The 17,202-nt window shown below is 36.2% G+C and overlaps 1 protein-coding gene across 3 annotated transcripts in view; it reads right to left on the bottom strand.

The window, feature by feature from the left end:
- The window catches only part of LDLRAD4 (low density lipoprotein receptor class A domain containing 4), a 250,812-nt gene that overhangs the window by 219,138 nt on the left and 14,472 nt on the right, over nucleotides 1-17,202 (bottom strand). Inside the window, exon 3 of one of the 3 annotated variants that reach the window (XM_026841763.1) lies at nucleotides 2,599-2,747. The exons of the other annotated variants lie outside the window; for them this stretch is intronic. The gene's annotated coding sequence lies outside the window, so the exon portion shown is untranslated. The remainder of the gene's footprint in view (nucleotides 1-2,598; nucleotides 2,748-17,202) is intronic. 3 annotated transcript variants of the gene reach the window in all.

Consider the following 17,202-nt stretch of genomic DNA (forward strand, 5'->3'; position numbering starts at 1 on the left):
ATACATCAGCATAAACATGTCATTGTAGTGACAAAATTGTCCATATTTTGTAAGTACTTCGTATTTTGAAAATATTCCATTATTTACTCTTTCAAATATGAACTTGGATTGAATAAACAAAGCAACAAAGGCAGCAAATTCAGAAAACTCAAATATGAAAAACACTATTTAAGATTACTTAGTCTGGAAGACATTAAAAACAGGGACAGGTTCAGGTTATGGTTAAAAGATGGTTAAAAGATATTCAGGTCTGGTTAAAAGATTTCCTGCCTTGTCATTACAGAGATTTTCTGAGAGGCCCAAAAAGACAGTATTGAAAACTAAGCACAAAATTGGGCATTCAGACAACTCTTTCCTTTGCTTGATTCTGGGTGGGTTCATTTGACCGCTGGCAGCCCATCTAATTCAGTCTATCAAAAAGAACAACTAAATTGGGGTACTTGGTCTAAAACATTTAAAGCCTGACAGAGGTGTTGAATCCAAGTGAGCACAAGGTAAGAGCACAGCATTTCTCTTTAAGTCAAAGCCTCCCTCTGAAGCTTGGCACCCAAAGCTGATGCCCAAAATAAACTCTGTGAAAAATGTTAGCCTGAATTTCCCTCTCCCTCAGCCTGAGCTCTTCAAACCGTCATCTGATGTGAGGTAAAAAGGGAAATTACAAAGTGTATTATTACATACTTCAGATGTTGCCTGGAAAGAGTAAAGGTTTATTTTGTGAAAAGCTCCTATTCCAGTGTGGCTGCAGATGCTGGATATTTAAATGAAGCAAAAAGTAAACTGACAGCAGAAAGAGAAGTAGGGTATCGTCCTCACCATTTGCACTTGGCTCCATCTATTCTGCAACGTACAGATAGCTTTTCACCACTGTACGATACATCTGACAATATGAATTTGCCAACCTGCTGTATTTATTATTGGGGTATCAGGTAAGGATGTAGACAGATGTGTCTAAACCAAGCCATTTTCCATTTATTTACTTCCCTTATGTTTCCGCTCAAAACAAACTGAAACCAAATTAAGGTCTCCTAATTTTAGTTAAGATTTTGTATTTTCCCATGTAGTATGACTTCTCAGTTCAGACAATAATTCAGCTAAATCAGTGGTCATTCAGAAATACTACAAATAGCTCTGGGTAGTAAAACACAGTTTACAGATTACAAAAATATTCTGCATGGTGACAGAGAAAGGTAGAAAAACTTTAATTCCAATAGTTCAATGAACAGAAGTCAAAAAGAGCAAAAAGTACTTTTTTTTTTTAATTTCATGATTTGATTTAAGAAAAGGTTGGTATTGTTTGGGTTGGGTTGGATTTTATGCTTAGCAGAGCAGCAAGATTCAAGTTCTTATAGAACAACATTTGTGATTTAAAAAAAAGGCATGAAATTATCTTCAACTACAACAGAGTAAAATAAAAACTAAGTGCAATTTTCAGTTCCACATTGTTTCTTAGTAGAACAAATGCTGACTAAAATCCCTGTACTAGATTTCGCTAGTTCAAAGCGTCACTGGGGTCACACTGAAAAGTACCCAGAGCACATGGCAGAGCTGTAACAGGCAGGGTGCCTCTCAAGTCTCTGCTTCTCCCAGCCTGGGCCACTCACAGGAAGACATTTCCAAAACACATACCCTTGCCCACCCCACTGTATGCCACTGAAATGTTCAAATACATGTACTATATTTAAATATTTCCAATGCTATTTATTTATAATTAAGATTAGGAAGAACTCCCTATGAATAAAAAAACTGTATTGCCATATTCAGACATGCTTAAGATAATTCAGCTTTACAGTTTTGACATGTGTAGCTTATTAGACTCTTAAGAATGTAAAAACACCATTGGCGTTTTTCATATTGCAAGTGTCTGGTAGATAATGGCCCTGCAGATTTTATACAGAACAGCACAAGTCAACTTGCCAAACTTTCATCATCACTCCTTCGGAAACTCTGAGAGGGCCTATTAAATTGGCATTTTGTTTGACATGTACACAGAATGTGCTTAGCATGCAGAACAAGTATGGCAATAAACCTTTTCTTAACAGCTGTGTTATTTCAGCTAATGATAAACATGTATCTAAAGACACATATCCCCACAACTTAAATTGGTGTGAAAAGCTTAGTCACCCCATGGAAAGAGAGGCCATCACAACAGAGAGGAAGTAATTTATTTATTCTTAACTATACAATTAATTGTCTCACTAATAAACACAGTCAAATACACAAACTGTTTTACTAAATTAAGTAAAGTTCATGATCATCATACCTTATATTCTGTCTCTGACCTTGCTGCATCTATTCTTTAGTGACAGATTCATACCCACGGGCACATGTGTGCAATTATCACTAATGCTGGTGGAAGCTGTGATTGAATAACTGAGAGAAGAGTTTATTTTCCAGAATGTTTCCTTACAGTCTAAGAGCTTCAGAGGCCAAAAAGGCCCTTTTTGTCATCATTGTGCTTCATTCCATTATGACTACATTCAAAATGAAAAAAATCTGGACATGTGAAATGCAGATGTTAACGAGCAAGACAGCATATTGATTTAGTTAAGCCATTTAATTTTGACAAACTGCCAAAACAACAATAAAAGAATCGCAAACCTGAAATATTGGAGATTTCATCAGCAGTCTACAATGAACAGGGAGATAATGAGTCCCCGACAACCTCTAGGAAGGGATCGATGCTCTCCACGGAACTGCAGTGACTGGGAATTCCAGACAGTGCCCTTCGATTTTCTCTGAAATCTTATCTTTACAAAGTAAACAAACACAAGATAATAACCTTTAAACTTTCTGCAGCCATTCATAAGCAGATTCATCACTACAGAACAGAAGCCAACATTCAATATTAGTCTCTGTTCAATACGTGGTACTTTGCGTATCACAAAACTTGATCTTTTAAAAGGCACAGGTTGCAATTCCCAAAACCGTGACACTTAAAAAAATAATAAAATGAATCAGGGTGCCTCAGCAGCATTTTCCAGCTTTTCTCTGAATCAGCAGAGCTGTACACATCCCACCTCTCCAGTGAAAACTAAATTTACCACATAACCGAGTCCACAAGTCTTAAAAACCACTAAATACCACAGAAAACACTGCAAAAAGTACTATCTGTTTCAAAATAAGAAAAATACCTTTGTTTTCCGCATTTTTTTAAAAACATGACTAAACTTGGATAAAATTTTTAAATATTTTCTTTTTTAGTTACTTGTAATCAAATTTTGGTTCCTGTATTAGAAATATGAAGCAAACTAAACTATGACAGAGCTTTTAAAGAGCATATGCCTGAAATAATACTGCTCTATACGGACATGTTAACTACCTATTTTCAGACATCCTCAAAATTAAGTTAATAGCTTTATATAAAAGCAGAATTTTTCAAACCAAACTTTTGACATATCCATCTTCACAGAATTTAAAAAGATATTTTACCCTAAATATTTAATAAATTACTTCTAATTCCTTGAAAACAACAGCATTTAGACTACATTAGCACAGTATCTTCTTCAATTATAACCATACTGTTTTATTACATTGGAGAGAAAAAAAGAAGAGGTAAGTGCTGCTACATTATCCCCCCATATTATTTTTTTACAGCAATTTGCAGAACACCATCAGTAAACACAGTGCTTTACAAACCACATAAGAAAGGTCATTACTCCAGAGAGCTTACAACTACAGCAAACAAATGAAGTACAACCACCCTTCCATTCAAAGGAGATATGAGGACACTCCTTTTTAATATATTAGTGTATTATCATTAAAGAGATCTTAAAATCACTTATGATCCCCAAGTCAAGCAGCACCAAATCAGCATCAAAAGTTGACAAAAAGAGGCCTATTCTTCTCCTTGCCCTTCGTTAATTATAAGATGCCTCTTGAAACAGGAGGTAGATGCAAATCAACTCACTTCTCCAGGCACGGAAGGGAAGGTATGGAAGCACTGTGTGGGAGACACAGGGAACTGTACCTGTCAAAAAAAACCCACTAAAATCCAGAAGCACAAGCTGGGCCCCAAGCTCTGCTACTCTCCTGCTCTTCATGTTACCCCTGCATGACTTTTCTTTTGACTCTTGCTGGCTACATCTTCGCTCTGACATTCTGCAGAGTTGTGCCCACCAAAAACACCACTCAAGGGAAGAGGTGGAGGAAAACATGAGGAGTGTTTCATGCATGATAAAGAAGATGGAAGCTCCTAAGAACACAGATTGACACTTTTTTTTTATATTGTGGACTAAATATTAAGGTTTCCTTTCAAGTTTAATTCTTTTCAAACTGAATTTCTTATATGACATCAGACCTGTAAAACAGCCAATATAAGGTCTGACTGTGACAGTCATTTACTTTCTTTCAAAGTGGTCTCCTTTAATTTTTAGATCAGCAATAAACATTTTCATTGGGTCCTTCAGGAGTTTCCATCATGCTCCTCATATAAGAGTATTAATTGCTACACAGTCAAGGACAAACCATTATCAAAGTAAAGAAGCCTTGTTTTCATTGAAGGTTCTGCCACCACAGCAGCAGTGCCTGCAAGATACAAGCACAATAATTCTGCTCTTAATAAGCATCTTCACAAATGCAAAAATTTTTTTTTTTCTTTGATTAAAAAAACCCAGTCCGTAGCACTCTCTGCTGAGGTTCACATTCCATTCAACTCAAAGAATCCGTGCCTCTGTAACCCAGGAAATTTCCTTCATGGCCTTATACAGCGACTTAATAAATCCATCACCTGCTCCTGTCTACACATTACAGAATTTTTCCCACACCTAAGAAAGCAAGGAAACTGGAAAAAAACCTGTGACATGACAAATACAGCCTTCCATAGGCAGGACACATTTAAACCTCTAGGCAGGAGTGGTAGCTCAGAGCTCAGTGGAGAAGGGTAGTCAGGGGAAAGCAGGTGCAGCAGCTTAATGCATGAGACAAGATAATGTTCAGTTTAAAATACTTCCTCAAAATTATGTTTCACTCCTCTTTTGCTTTCCACTACTACCCTAAACCCATCCTTCCTCCCCAACCAAAAACCTATCAGAGAAGTTTACCCTTTAGCAAAGAGACAAAAAAAAAAAAAAAGCAGTGCAAATCCCAGTAAGGATAAGGTAAAAATGCTGAATATCTTTAACATCAGTCAATTCCCAATAGTAACATTTAGGAAAAACTTATTACTCAAAAAGATGTTCTTTCTAGAAATTATTTCTCGTGATCATTGTCAGATTTACTGAATATTAAGGTTGCATTTATAATTGATTAAAATAGACTATCACCTATACCCACTGCAGACTAGATTAATTTTATATTATTTATGATTACAAACAAAGAGGTAGCTATCAATTATTGTGAGGTTTTCTTTGAAAGATGTGCAACTGATAATTAACAAGGTATCAGCACACTGTACACTGGCAATTGCTTACCCATTTATTAAAAAATCATTCATGTGTTACTTGTGCATGGCTATAAACCTGAATATAAAACAAAACATTATTTTCTCACCTTCTGCTGATCCAGGTACCCAGCCTTCAATATTAGAAAAAAAATTACTAAAGGTGTTTTCTGTGGGTAACTGAGGAAAACGTCTGGAATGAGGTTGGCTTTTGTTTAATAAAAGCAAAGAGAGATATACTGCATTTCCCTAATAAATCCCAATCATAATGCTTAGAGAAGAGGGAAGATAATTTACCAGGTGTACACATAATCTTTGCTGAATTACCAAAACAGTGAAATGAAAAGAGGAAGCTGCTGAAATGCAGGAAAAAAAATCCACATAGAGGTAAAGAATCAAATAGCTTAGCTTGATAATATGGGAAAATAATTAAGAACTTGGATCAGTCAGTTCCTGTGAGAGTAAAGTTTTCCTGGAGTACGTTTCAGCTGACCAAACTGCCTATGTTAGGTAGTAGTGTCCTACTTTCAGTACACCCAAATATTCTTTTTTGGATGTGCTATCTTGCTAGTCAAGTGTACAACCATCAAGACAACTTCACCACATATATACCCACACCACATCAGATTTTGTTTCCAATTTAGTTCTCTAAATTTGAGCCCTTATCAGCATCTTTGTCCTGATCATTATCAAGTCTGTACTACTTCTGTGAGGTTTTTTTTTCTTAAATCAAATCCTAAATCAAATCCTAAATCAAATTTATTCTCCTGTTAGACAGCACTCTTCAAAAATCCCAGCAACTGAAAATAAGTGGAATAGTTCTTCTGGCATCAGACACCTAGTTAAGTTTATTGTGTTTTCTGATGCAGGATTTAACAAGAATTTAAGAAAAAAAATATTATTATACCTTGTCACACTGGATCCCACTAGTAAGATTCATTTACTTTTACTATAAACTAATGTCAGGTTTTATTTTGCTGCTGTTCTAAATTAATAAACATTTTGAAATGTCATCTTTACCAAATTTGGAGGTGATTAATAGCAATGGTCAAACATAGTCACCTGTGAGACACCATTCTTGGTGTACCAAGCAACAATGAGTAATGTGAATTATCCATCTTTATGCTTCAGTGCACTCAACGAGAACTGGACTACAATATCAAGTCCTAGAAGAAGAGGGGGGTTTGGTTCTATTTAATTTTTAAGTTGTATTCTTATACATGCAAATAAGCTGACAAAAATCAAGCCTTTCACTTGCCTTCAGACTCTCAACCCTTTGGAAGAGATGAGGCTGGATGAGGCCCAAGCCCTCACCCAGCACAGCTCCCAGCAAATGCCAGGGAACAGGCATTCTGGCGCAGTGGGAAAAAGAGCACTGGAGATGCTGGCTGCTCTGCCACTGCATTTTCTGACAACAGGAGACTTCAAAGACAGAACACAAAGCACTAAGCAAGCACCCGAGTGCCTCGGAAACAGCATTTGGCAGCTAAAACAAGACAAATACCAGGAAAGACCATGCATAGCACTGACCTAACACAACCATGCTATAAGGATAGGAAGGGAGATACCTACACTTTATTTACATATACAAAGAAGGACCATCGTGTAGGAAATCAGGTGCTTTGCAGTTTGCATGGTAGCTAAATCAGCTGGTGCGGGAGAGCTGAGCACGCACACGACCAATGTGATCAAGCAGTGCCCATTTATTACAACTAAGAAAGCCCTTTTATAATGTTCTCCCGCACACATTGAGTAACATGCAGTACAAGTCCTCAGGATTGGACAGTTAACTTAGCCCGCGCTTTAAACCTTCTTATGGTTGGATAAAAAGTGCCACATCAGCCTTGCCAGGCTTCCTGCCTTGGGAAATTCCTCTTCCGTCCCAACCCCTTCCGGGGGTTGTTTGTCTCCTCGAGTTCCTCCCCCCTCATTCAGGGTCACATCCTTATTGCATTCTTGCTCGGCTGAGGCTCTTTTCAGTCTTGTTCTCACTCAGGATTACTCACATGTCCATTCTCTTGCAGAAAGCCCTCTAGAATCCCAACAAGCTGGTACCTTCTTGGTGAGCGTTTCAGAATAAACTTACTTTCAACAGTGAAGGAGCAGCAGCGACCACAAATGATACCTCAAAGACAATCAGGCAAGAAAAAGATACCAGACTTGGAATGATCCGACCTCCCAGTCTCCAACAGATGTCAGGAATGGAAAAAACAAAGCCAAACGACACCCAATGACCCTGGACAATGGCTTTCCTAAGTTAAATAAGCAACAACTGCAGTGCATAGAAACAACCAGTGAACTATACGCTTGAAAGATGAACTCTCACCTATCCTTTAAAAGTCTAGCAATGAAAACACTGGTCGAACAGCAGAACAAATGTTAACTTAAATAGACTCATAAAAGCGGACTCAAAATGCTTTTCCTTTTTAAGCAAAAATTTAGAGAACAGACCATTCTGGTGAACCAGAATTTCTAAACGAACCAAGAGGGGTCAAGGAACAGTTCTTCAGGAAGAACCAGAAAAGGAAACAAAAAGAGGAAGAGCATTTCCTCTCTGCAGAGCTTCGCTTTAGCCTGCAGTCCCGTAACTGTAGTGATGAGATAAACCTTTTCCTTACTAAATAGGAAATGTCTCTTCCTCACAGTAGAAAAAAATGTACAGCCAACTTGTCTAGAACCCAACAGATATAAGTTTGGAATTAAAACAATTTGCATGTCCACAACAGACATGTACTATATAAAAAATCAAGTCCAGGACAAGAGATTATCTATGAATACAAATGTCCAGCAAGACACTAAAAACAGCTGACAAGTATGATGTATTGTGTTACTGCTAAAAGTCATTTGAAGATTTTCTTTTTAGCTATATTAACACATGTAAATTTTACATATATATGTTTTATGAGAAGTGTTTAAGCAGGTGCCAAATAAAATTGCAAGAGCATAATGATAGGTGATCTACTTCAAATTATACTTGAGTTGCACATATTTTATTATTCAATGTTACATACACAAATGATACACTACACTCACCATATTTCATGAATGGCATTAAATATTAAAAGCCTATGAGGAAAAATGGGATAAGGTTTTAAGCAGGAGGAGAGAGATGAACATTACTACAAAATGTAAGACGGGGAAAATAAATATAAGATTATAGATGTATTTTTTAATTATTTAAAAATGCCTATCCACTCGCAAGAATAACTAGTAACTTTGCTTGGCAAATGGTCATATGTAACTACCAGCAATTGTTCCAAGAAGTGGAAGCATTTTTCTCATTGAAAGGTAAAGAAACAAAGGAAGATTGGAAATGAGGCAATTCCCAGAACAAGTAATAGTTTTGGGGGAATACTGCAGTAGGTGAGACCTGAAATCAGATAGTCATACTATCTCAAACAGCCAAGTTTTAAGGCTTTAAGGCTTTTAATGTTTGCTTTTCTTTCCCACTGCTTAAATTAAGACACTTTTATCAACCCTATTGATTTTACCCATTAAACTGTGGATTTTGAGATTAGAGAACAACAGAACTTTTCAGAGTAGACTCCAACCCCACACAAGAAGGGCGCACTAGCTAACTTCAACAGACGTGACCTTTAGAAAGCAGTATTATTCACCCTCTGCTTGTGGGTGCTTTGAGACATTAGCACTTTGTGAGATCTCCAGGCGGTATTTTATCAGCAGGGCCCATCCAGGCATGATGTGCACTTTCACAGTGCATTAGCATGTCCAGAGGAGGAACACTGCGGACTGCAATGGCCTTTCCTTGTAGGACAGACATAAGTGTGAAACAACTTTACTGACATTCTCACTGACATCCAGGAGCTCCTCTGCATATCCAAAATTCATCAGCATGTAAAGCCTAGCACTGTATACTGAAGAAACTGATTTCCAGAGCAGCTTTACTATTAGAACTTCAGGCTTTGACCTGCCTGTAGCCATCTATTCTGAAGTGTTCAACATCATAACTTATTCCTTCTTACCTTGAACATTAAGAAAGTATCAGTCTATACATACAAGGTGACATCTGAAGTTTAAAAAGAAATCAAATTTATTTGACAATGTAAACAGAAACCCTGCTTCTCATCTTACATCTATATTGACCAGAAGTAACCCCAGTAAAGTCAGTCAGCACGGGTATACAAAGGGAGGGAATCTGGTCCAAAGAGTAACATAACCCTTCAGACACAGACACAACCTAGCAAAAGAGCCAATGAACTGATCTGAGGTCACAGGGAAAGATGGCAGAGCAGTCTGCAGTAGATTTTTCCTCGTTAAATCTCTGACCAGTTTTGCACTCAATGTTTCTGGTGGTCACTGAATTATGGTCACCTGAGCAGGGGAATCCCCCACTGCACTTTCAAGGTCATCTTGCCAACAATGTAGGAGGGCTCAAATCGCCAACAGCAATCTACAGTTACTTCAAACCATTCTGTAGCACAGTAGCTTGGGTTGGTGTAAAACTAGACACAGACCTAGCTCATTATTATTAAAAACATTTCAAGCTGCTTCAGTTTTTAGTAATGAAAAACTATTTTTCTCTTTCCTGTCTTATTCAACATAGCAAACGAGCAGAAATTTGGGCTACAAGCCACCCTCAAGCCCTTGTTCCTGAGCACTTTCACAAATGTCCAACTGGCTTCACCAGTTGTTGAAACACACTGAAGGCACTCCTGAGGAAATATCAGTTTCGTCTCCACTGGCACATTTTTGTCAGCTGTAAGACACAACATAGCTCACTGCTTTAAAAACGAAACACAAGAGGGATTCTTTACCTTTCAAGTAAAGAATTAGGCTAAGAAAATTGCTTTGGCAATTACAATTCTGAGACCCACTCTTCCAGATCTGGATGCAACTTTGTCAAGGATATGTGTTAGTAGGAACCCAAGAGGTGTTTGTTTATACAGCTGATGCTAAGCAAGCCAGAAGAATTTCACCTTACAGACAGAGGCAATCAGACTGAACTGACCGCATCCCAAATGTAATAACACTACATAAAGAACTCACACTAAGAATTCAGATATTTATTTTAACGTTTTTATAACAAAGCCTCCTACTATAAAACTCAACTTTTCTTAAAAGGCATTTCTATCACCATATCATAGTATGATACATTTTATTCCACTCTGCAGTCATAAAGAATAATGTTTACATTGTAAAATTTTGGCTAATATTACATACAGAAACAAACTTTAACTTGCATACATTAATTTCAAAATAAATATTACAAGTTAATATTCCATCTTCTCTACTATTCTGCATCTTTGTCTTTAGGGTTTAGTACTAAGTGATAAAGAAATTTATCTCATATATAAGACATGCCACTAACACTGATCTAATTGCTCCCCAAAACTTCAACAAAAGGAGCTATGGGTCATTGAGCCAAAAAATTAAATGCTGAAATGTACATCCAACAACGTTACCCTTCACTAGCAGATATCCTGTGGAAAAAATAATAAAACAAATACAACTCAAATGTCTAACCAAAAGCAAACATTCAGAAAAGAACAAGGTGAAATTCAGTCTCACTCTTCAGGACGAAAGGTGTCTTGTTACAGCTTCAAATCTTTCATAGCATCTGCTTGAACACAGCTAGAACATGCGGAGAAAATTTATGGTATTTTATCATGGTTGGCTTGGGGGAAGGAAGAGGTTTCTTTGTGAGGTCAGGCACAGGAAATTATTAGCTTTTTTCTTCAGTTCTTCAACGTGTATTCTCTTCTACTGCTAACATCGCAGTCATTTTGCCTACAGAAAGCTCGCCAGCCAAAGAAGTACTTAATTCAGGTTAGCTTGCACTATAAGCAGGCACTTCAGTGGAAGGTACACCATTTTTTCCAGATTTGACTATAACAAAGTCAAATTCTGGTCCATATTTGAGCAGGAGGTTTTCATCTGATAAGCATCAAGCTCCATATATATGAGACAAACTTACACAGTCTAAAGACAACAGTAAATATTTGTAATTGTACTGTGTTTCCCCCCTTACAACTGTTCTACTTTCCAGGCTCTTTCCTCAAGGGAAAAAAAAAACAAACAAACAAACAAACAAGAAAAAGACTAATCAAATAATATATCTCTTAATATACGCCCAATGAAATCCATCATAATTTTATCAAAGGAAAGAGGCATTGTAAAAATTAATGGTCTTTTCTCAAAGCTGTGTCTGCAGTGTTCTCAGGTCAGCAGTTATGCATCTACCAGCTCAAGTCAGAGCTAAAGACAGATAGATACTAAGAATAGGACATCACCAACTCCACAGGAAAACAGGACTGGAAAACATTTTGGGAAAATGCTGAGAAAAAAACCTAAACCACTTAGTATCTAAAGTGAAAACAGAAAGATCAAACATACGCCATCATCCAGTTCATCCTTTTCTAAGCCCAGTAGGACTTTAAGAGAAATCCTGCATACGGAATTGGACAAAGCTGCGAGCAACTTTGTCCTCGTTTGAAGCGGATTTAGAGTAATTGCTCTCAAAAAAGTTGATAGCTTGAATGGCTGCAAGCACAAAACCACAAGTGTCTTGTAGTCACTGAAATAGGAAAAAGCTGAAAGACATCATATGACATGTCAGGTAGCTACAGATATCAACACAAAAAGTAGGTACAAATATTTGTAACTAAAATACATTCACTAAAAATACAGCTAGGCCTGGAGTCTTCTAACTGTAACAGGATGCATTAATGAGAATATTTATAATATATTAAGACATTCTTGTGATGCGCTGAAGAACGCCAGAGAAAAACAATCAAGGAATAATGAAAGAAAACACACATATATGCAGCACCATCTGAATGGTAATGATAAATAATAAATTAAAACTGTTGTTAGGCAATACTGCAAGATATGCTGTCAACCCTATAGTTCTACTATCCACCCTGGAATACTTTTTAATCACTAGAAGGATAAACACAGGGCATAACATAGTAAAAGAGAAAGCAGAATATTCAAAATTTGAAAGGAAAAAATTTTGATCACCCAGTCTATTTTCCTAATTAGTATTTCAGCTCTTTAATGCACTTAAATTCAGGCAGGAGACAAGCAATTCTCACTCCCTGCCAACCAAGATCATCAGATCTATAAATCCCTTTTTATTAGACTTTCCCTTTAAATATAAATTCCTTGTGATATATTTCCCCCAGTGTGTAGTAATATAGCAATGTGCTTTTATACAGTCTGTCTTTGATCTACAAGTTTGACATGAATTCTTTAAATTAGCGTAGTATTTTAGAAAAAAGAGCTTTGAAAGATGCATCATTTTTCCAGAGAATTCCAACAGATACAAACTTTGGACCTTCTGATTGACAAGACCAGACATCAGCTGTATTAAAATGAAATCCAAATCTAGCATTATATATTCAATCGAGAGGGTGGAAATGAAGAAGGACAACTAGAAACAAGCTTCTGCATGTATGAAAGCTGCCCTACCACCCACCAAACTCCTTTGGTCACACTACTGCCAAAAAGCTACAAGCCCTCTAAAAAATCCCAGCCAGACTAATCTCATTTTACTAGAATTTTTCAGGGGATGAGAACTTTGGCAGCAGTCTATCATAGCTCATAGAAATACTTTAATTTTTCAAAAGAAAGGGAAAAAGAAAAATCTCTTTTGTAATTAGTAAATAGTTCAATATAAAATATTAATATACCGTCACAGGCCTGATTATTCAGAATTCTTCTTCGTTAGCACTTTGAAATTTGAAGTTCATTTTGCACTAAATGTGCTTATTTTAGTTTAAGAAAGCAGACTGCTTGAAAGTCAGCAACTGAAAGCTGAAATGAAACTAAACTAAAAAATTATGTAAAAAGTATTTAAAAAAAAAAAAAATCTGTAATTTCTGTGTATATTTCACTCTTTAATTTCATCCTCAACATTATAATTAGCTATTTCAGAACAAATACCTCATGCTAAAGCACAAACTCTTCATCTTCCAAGGTTATTCCTCAGTGTCACTTTTTTATAAATACTGTTAATGTAAAACACTGTCAGTGCATGGCAAAGGCTGCTGTTATAACCTGGAACACTTCCCTAGCGCATGCGAGCTCAGTGAGCCCCTAAGAACTTCCCAGCAGTTACAGTTTAATAAAACAAGAGTCATGCCCTGATGACCAAGGCCTGATTTAAGAAAACAGTAAAACACATGCGTGAGTGCTTCTCTGAGTTTTGGGTTATGGGAGGGGGGAAAAAAAAAAAGAGAGAGAGAGAAATTGTTAGAAAAGCAAACAAGTCAAAAGCACAGATAAAAACTAGAAAGCTGGCAATAGAGTAAGTTTTTGTAACAAAAGTGTAGAATTAAAGCAAGAATATTCAACTTTACCTACCTACATCTAAAAGATCCTCCTCAGAACCACGAAAGCTCTATCAAATTGTAATTTGTTGAGTGTGCTCTAGCACTGCAATTTGTACTTAATTACAGTTTCACAGTTATTCCTTATTTAAGATATAATCCTCTCCAGGCAGAATGCTTCTCAGAAGGTTTATTGCACACCAAGGGATGAAAACCATGCTTCTTCACTCACTAGAATAGCAGCAAAATATCCCAAGTAGTCACTGCTACATTACTAAAATGGCATTTTAAAATATTACTTTCATATACTTTGACTGGAATTCATACATCACATGAAATCAATGAAGAGTTAATCAAATGTTTAATTTGTATCTAGAGTCTAAGCCTGCAATAATAATTTAATATCATTGAAAATGTAATCAATTTCATAGTTGATAAACAAGGGAGCAAAGGGTAATATTATCACAAAAACACAGCAACTGCCATATTCAATCCTTGGGGATTTTTTAGATCCTGCTATACCAGACACTATGGTTTACCTTATCAAATAACTTTAGACAACAGCCATAACTGGATGCTCAGGAACACACTAAGACCCATCAGTGTGCACATATATAAAAATTCACCACTTCACTGATCTGTATCTTAGATATTTATTAAACCTTGAACCACCAGGTTTTGTGGCCCTTCCAATGAAAACTCTTGGCATTTTTGTGGTAATTGACATTATTGTTAATATTTCCTACCCCAATGAAGTGTACTGTTTGTTAGTGAGGACAACATGATCCACACATCAGGACATATAAGCTATGGAACATATATATTGTTCATATGAATGCTTTCAACTGACGAGTTGCCCAAAATTAAAACAGCTGTTAATCATTAAAACTTTCAAGTTCAGAAAAAATTCAAATGGCATTTTACAATTATAAAAAACTACTATTTCTTCCAAATAACGAAGAATCCTAATGAATATGTACTGAACCAAACATAACACAAAACCAGCCCTCTGAAGCCCGATTTAGGAAGTGAAACACATTTTTATTACTGAAGACAAAAATAGAAAGCTAAAACCGAGAACAAATAAGGAAAGCATAAGGTCTCCTAACAAAGAAGGAAAAATATTACCTGCTCCTTTATCACCTTTCCCTCACAAGGCCACATCAATGCTTCCTGCTCTAAACCAAACCTCATTTCAAAGCAAACTGTTCTATCATTAAGCTGTACTCAGTCAAGTGGTGTTTTTTAAAAAAAAATGGCAAGCAGAATATTAGGTCTTGTGAATTTTCCTTAGAAAGGAGATGAAGCTTTTGAGGTCTTGACAAAGCCACCTAACCAAATGAAATAAAACCTAAAACAGGAAAAAGAAATAACTAGTTCATGAGACAATAATAAATTACAAATAGCACAGTAAGTGCAGATCTACACCTAGAAATAGCTGATGGCTACAGGATTTCTGTTTTGTACTGGAGTCCAAAACAAGAGTTCCCTGATCTGTGTGCCAAGTTGTATGGGAAAACCAGAAAGCTCTGGTTGTGTCTAATATATATCTGCCGTAATTAAAAATGTATGCTGTCAAAATACCACAAATGCCACAACAAAGTTGTTGTTCGTGTGTAGGTGGTGAGGATCTAGTCATGTTGATACACAGATCTACCTGCATTTGGGAGACCTCTTAGAATTCCTAGAGAAGACACCATCATGTCTAAAATTCAGGTTACATGGATGGCCCTGGACAGGTCTAGTCCCTATAGCAACTACATGGTTGAGGAGCCATGGAAGAAGGTCTAATTGAAACAAAACCAGTAAAGATTTCCTCTTCTTTCTCTCTCTTTCCGTTTTTTTTTTTTTTAACTTGAAATCTTTGTAAGATTTGCCTTCTAAACTTCAAAAATTTCACTGCTTTACAAACTGCTGACCCACTGTGGAACAAGTTTAAAGATGTCCAATCACTGACGTAAAGACATCTTTTTAGCTGTCATGTTTTAGATACTGGATTTCCTCACATGTGTGTAAACACATGTTCTTCTGAATTAGCTTAGACAAAATGTTAGACCAGCTTGCTAAAGTGAAGGAGCCTAAGTGGTGCTGACTTTTTCACATTTCAAATGCAAATTATTTATTCAACTACACAATGCCAAGCCATAAAAAAACACATTCCCACAGCTAACCCTTTTGTAAGTGGTTTGTGATGGTGCAACTAAATTAAAATGCAACCTAAAAATGCTATTTTCTTAATACTGCAGGAAAGAAAAAATAAGTATATAAAAGGTCATTTGCATAATTAATACAAAAACATTATTAAAAAGCAATAATTTCTCCTAAAGCAGCCTGCAAGTCCTGATTCCATAAACATCATACAAATACATGCACGTAATTCTAAATTAGTTATCAAACCCTAAAAACTTCTTCCATCAGGATAGTCTCTGTAATTTTGATAAACTATTAAGACAACATTTAAGAAGTAGGGATAATGTACACAGAAATTGTGCTTATCTACATTTTTTTAAGCTTTTATATTAAGGTTTGACCTCAGAGTTATGTCAACTGACATAGCAACAGTAAATTTATATGTATTTAAATGCTTATTTAAAAAAAATAATTTAAAAGACTGTATCATGTCCAGAATTTTTGAAAGAAAACAGAAAATTTCATTATGAAGAAGAGAAAATTTGGCTACAGTACTCTAACACAGACCTGTAATAAAGAATAGAGATGAAAGGACAGGAACACCCCAAGCTATCACAGCCTATCTGCAGTTATTATACAGCCATTGCTTTATAAGCAAGTAAACTGTATTTCCAAAGACAGATCAAAAAAGGACACAAACTCTATTAAAAGTTATTAAATGAACACACAGTGAGGTAGTTAAGCTTCATGGCTACATGAATCTTCAGTGTTTTGCCACTGCTGTTTTTCCACCTCCCAAAAAAACCCCAGAAATGTGTGGATACGAATCGGTAATCCAGCTTTCATATGTATTTTCTGAGGACTCAAGAGAGACTGAAATTTGCTGGGCCAACTGCAGGAAATGTTTTTTCAGCCATACATATTCAAATTGTTGCTTTCTTTATAAACGTTAATGGAAGTGTTGATGCTTATAAGATTTTACACAAAAAAAAATACTAGTTGAGTTAGTAGCAGCAAAATACTAGCGATATGGCTGGCATTAGAAACTTACATGTAAACTCAATTTTTCAAGATGATCTTTCATTAAGAGCAAATTTCAGTTTTGCAATCCAGCAGTGAATAACAGACCTCATCCAAATTTAGGGGATAAGCTCTCTAATACAGTCGAACAACATTTGTCTTCTGTAAACATGATGCCCTGTGCTTTTAAGATTTACACTAATTAAACTAGAAAAGGTCACACAATTGAAAATGTTTACTATTTGGGCAAGACTCAATGACAAAATCTTGCCTATCTATCACTAATCTTTTATATACAATAACTGTCACTTTGACAAAGTGTCTTTATCAGCTCGCTCACAATTATACACAAGAAGCTTCAACCTTTATCCTCTAGAAGAGTTC

The sequence above is a fragment of the Athene cunicularia genome, assembly GCF_003259725.1.
Source record: "Athene cunicularia isolate RWA chromosome 2 unlocalized genomic scaffold, athCun1 chr2_part1, whole genome shotgun sequence".
Lineage (NCBI taxonomy): Eukaryota > Metazoa > Chordata > Aves > Strigiformes > Strigidae > Athene > Athene cunicularia.